The sequence below is a fragment of the Labeo rohita genome, unplaced genomic scaffold (genome assembly GCF_022985175.1).
Source record: "Labeo rohita strain BAU-BD-2019 unplaced genomic scaffold, IGBB_LRoh.1.0 scaffold_855, whole genome shotgun sequence".
NCBI lineage: Eukaryota > Metazoa > Chordata > Actinopteri > Cypriniformes > Cyprinidae > Labeo > Labeo rohita.
The window spans coordinates 4394-9029 of record NW_026129805.1 but is presented as its reverse complement, the minus strand read 5'-3'; the positions used below and the strand labels follow the sequence as shown (position 1 = coordinate 9029).

General features: G+C 34.8%; 1 long non-coding RNA gene across 1 annotated transcript; it reads left to right on the top strand.

Moving 5' to 3' along the window:
• The first annotated feature begins 2695 nt into the window (after positions 1-2695).
• LOC127162196 (uncharacterized) lies at positions 2696-4302 on the top strand. The gene is made up of 5 exons (XR_007827274.1): positions 2696-2788; positions 3352-3425; positions 3555-3624; positions 3762-3896; positions 3988-4302. It is a non-coding gene; the product is annotated as an uncharacterized LOC127162196 (long non-coding RNA).
• Positions 4303-4636: the final 334 nt, after the last annotated feature.

Sequence of the window (4636 nt, the reverse complement as noted above, 5' to 3'; positions counted from 1 at the left end):
ATGACTGTCAATTGAAGCAAATAAATACCTTTATAAATACCTTTATAATAATAATTTTAATAACTTTATGCTTCCAATATATTAACATTAAAACAATTTAACAAATATTGTATTGTCACAACATACTACAAGTACCAAAGTAAAATACAGTATTGTCATTGTCACCTGTTACTGCATATACAGTACTGAGCAAAAGTCAAATACACTACTTTCATTCCCAAAATGGTTTTAAGCCAATCTAATCTTAATGTTTTGCTTTTGTGTGTCTTTTTTTGTGTGTATTTAATATAGGAATTATTGTTTACATTTCCAAACTTTTCTTTTGAACTTAATTGTGATTTTTGTATGCACAAGGGTCTGACAGCATCCGGTGCCCCACACATCACCAAGTCCATTTGTGACTGGAGAAACAGAAGAAACCATTACAGACTAAATCCAGAAGAAGCAAACACCCTTGTAAAGCTGCAGTACTGTGAAAACTTTTAGTCACTCCTGTAAAAATGCTGTAAACGTAGGTTGCTTGCAAAAATAATGTTATGAACAGATGTAATTTATCAATTAACTTCTAGTAACTAAATCATATCAAAGTTTGCTGTGACCACTTTTACACTTGCAGGTAGTTTTGCAGGTGAGTTTCTTTAAGAATTTCGGAGACATTGTCACAGTTATTCTGGATTTTGTCTGTCTCAGTTTGTACTGTTACTACATGTAATCACAGACGGACTGGATGATAAGTTCAGATTTCTGTGTGGCGCAAACCAACTGTTGTCAGACTCCTCGTGCAAATACTAGGGTGCCTAAGACTTTTGACAATACAGTACATTTCTTGAAATCTTCAGCAGTACTTACAGATTCTTTCTCTTCACTTAAAATGACCTTGTCAGGCCTGACATAAATGGACTTTTGATGAAAAAGTTTTTTCAGAAGGTCTCCACCTAAAGTCTGTTTTGAAGTCAGGGATGGTTCCACTAATTTGTTGTGGCACGGCATCAAGATCTGTAATCTAACAAAATAAAAAGCACACTATATGTAAAACTTATTTTGAAGCTACAAGACCACAGACCACACAAAACTACATGGGAAGATTTTAGCTTCAATACACCAGTGGTTCTCAAAGTATAAAGTTAAAAAACAACAACAACAACAAAAAAAAAACATTTAAGTACAGTACATTTTTATTTAACTTTTGGGTACAACACATTTTGATTTAATCATTATTTAATTTTATTTACCTATTTGTAAGCACAGTGCAGTTTTAATGGTAATGTTCAAACAGTGTATTTACAATGCTAAAGTGCCTGACAATAATACATATTCTTATTAGCAATAAAACAGCCTCATTTTTGAACTGTGCAGAGATTTATCTAAATAGTTAGGCCGACTATGCTTCTGTATTTTAATGCTGGTCATTATGGTGGTGCTTGGAGAGCCAAATATTTTCTGAGGTGGTAGTTAGTATAAAAAGTTTGAGAACCACTGCAATACACTGTTTGTCTACACATACAAATTTAGATTGTGTCAGTATATCAGTTGGTCAGTTGAACTAAAATTAAATTAAACATATATTTAACTTTAAAGGAGTGAGATATTTACAACCATAATGTAATGACAAAAATCAATATTGTGTGTATTTTGGTACATATCATAAGGGATATTTATCAAAACACTCAAAAGTAACCTTTCGTAGCATTACTGCAAAAATACAAATTATATAAAATAAGTAACAAATGTGATTAAACACAGCGAATATTTACCTGCATCCCTCCACAATTGGCTGGAAGGCCGCTGTTATTGTCTGCAAAACTTTGTCTGCGTCCCAGTCACAACCAAATTCCAAGGCAGATTTTATATGTCCTTTTTCAAAAAGCCAAGCTTTCTTGGCACGCCTTGGCACATTTGTAGATGTATGGTCTGGCAGGAGAATGACCTTTTTGGTGAAAGACTGAGCCACTGGACGTAAACTGCCTAGCGCCTGAAACCTTAACATTAAAGAAAATCAACCTATATTCCATTAAATATGTATGTACTTTATATTAAGTTATCTTTTCTGTTTACAAATTGGGAGCTGTGTTAAATGAATTTTTTGTAAACCATAGTTTTGTTATTAATAGTATTATATTATTATTTATTGTTTTTTTTTGTTGTTGTTTTTTTTTTTTCTGGTTTATAGTCAACATTTGTGCGCAACCATACTGTCATTAATACAGCAGTGCAATAATCCAAAACAATTTATTCAAAAATTTAAATAAAACTTATGCTGCCTTCACGCCATGTCTACTGAGAGGTAGCAGTAACACCAAAATTAACCTGGCGGCAGTCACGTGGTACGGCCAGGGTACAGCTGCCACTGAACTTGAGGGCTTTGGCGTTGATAGCGTTGCCATAGAAAAACATTGGCTGCGTTCGGAACCGCATACTTCCCTACTATATAGTAGGCAAAAAGCAGTAGGCGAGCGAATAAGTATGTTTGAATATTCAGTATTCATAAAGGAGTAGGCGAGAATTCGTAGGCGAGTGCACTAATTCTCGCGAGATTCGGACGTACGTATACTTAATTTGCGTTCTAATATGCCTACTTACCTACTATACAGTAGGCAAAAAGAGTACGTGAAGAAAGAAGTACGTTCGAAACCTAAAAGAGTAGGCGAGAAATCCCCGGATGTCCTACTGCTTCAGCCCAGATTCTGGAATGTTCATCGATGGATACTTTTCAATCCCAGGAGTCCACGGGAGAGCAATACGTCATCATCGAACGTGATTGAGAACCGCGACGAGGGTGTTTACAAATGTGAGTAACGTTATTACAAACCAAAACACGGTTCCTTGTGTTAAAATCGTATTTGCTGACTTACAAACTGTATATTTAGCTGCAGAGACCAGACAGTAACGTTATAGTATATTGTAATGTTGCTGTAAAAACACGTTTAATTGTGTATAGCAAACAGTAGAGCTCCAGTAAGCACACGTACGTCAACAAAGTGGATTTACATAAGCCATATACATCTTTGATTACTAAATATTTATTTAACAACTGACAGTAAGTTTTGTAAGAGAATTGCAGATGAGCACATCACAGCATGAAGCAGACATCTGAGTGAGTGATATAAGTTATGTGTGTTTATTATGCAGAATTCACTGCTGTCAACATTGCTTTAGTTGAATGTAAATAGTGTAAATAAACACATGTACATAACTAAACAGGAGTTCATCTGTTTCATTTGTCCATTACTGTTGATAAATTGAGGAGCATTTGTGTTGGATAAAAAGCCAGTTAACAAATCAGCAACTACCTCAACATGTGAATGCAGTATTGAATCACAGAGGTAACTGAATCATGTCTGGATGTTACAGGGACAGATGAGACACACGTGTGTTTATCCAGTGAAGAGTGAGTGATGAAGGAGTGCTGCCATCAAAGGCTTTCAGTGAGTATACATTACATAAATTAATAGAACATAATAGAAATCTTAAGTTGTATGTTATTTTATTTATTGTAACATCAAACAGAGTTATTACAGCACTTTTGATTTGTGATTTCTGTGCATTTGCTGCAGAGATTTTGTGGTGGAGCAGGTAACGGCAGCATTTGTGGGAAGAAAGGAACACCTGAAACAAAAACATAAAGTAAGTTCATTTTGTTACTTTAATACAGAAAAAAAAAAAAAAAATAAATTAAAAAAAAAAAAAAAAAAAAAAAAAAGTTAAAATTAATGTTTTTGTATTATATTTGTGCTTCTTTGTATGATCTGAAATGTCTGCAGACTGGTGTGAGCAGTGAGAAAGGAGAAATCTACAGCAGTATCCTGGAAATGGTCCGGTGCCATGGATGAGACCCTCCATCACTCCACCTGCCCTTACTGCCTCATCTGGGCCAGATTTTTCTGTGGCCTCTTCATGTAAGTGTAAACATGAAATGAAATTTGTCAAGAAATGGAATGCTGACAACATGGATTGTAAAATGTTTTACTCTGTTTAAATGTTTCACAGGTAGTCGAGCAGACATAGTGATAGCCAGATTGTCCCGCACATGTTCTCCCAGTCTCGCCTCAAGGTTGTGGGGTTCAGTGGTGTGTCTTCATGGTCTTTCTCATCCTCTGGCTCAACAACATCCATATTGAGAAGAGTGAGATTGTGAAGCACAGCACAGCAGAAGAATTGGCACAGCTGCATTGAGATGGCAATAGGATGTGGTGTTCACCAACTGTAAATACATGATTGTTAGATCAATAAGTTTGAATAAAGCTCTGTTTCATCTGTTGTTGACTTGTATATTTATGTATTTATTATGATGCTTTTATTCCTTCTTTGACTCATTTATTCATGTTTTCTATTGTTGTCAATACATAAAATATACATATATATTTTGTTAACTAATGCATTAATTCATTGCTTAACTGAAAACTGATGGATTCAAATCAGCTGCATTTGTCGAGTGTATATTCATGCATAGCTGTGTCAAAAAAAGGTTATATAATTAATTATTAGTTAGCATGTATCTTTATTATTGTGTGTAAATGTTGGGGTGGGCTAGCAATGCAGTTCATTATGGTTTTTATCTTAATTTTTAAGTAGTAATACATTTTTCAAATGCGAGATGTTCCAGCAGCTGCCTGATGTCTCCTGTGTGCAGACAATG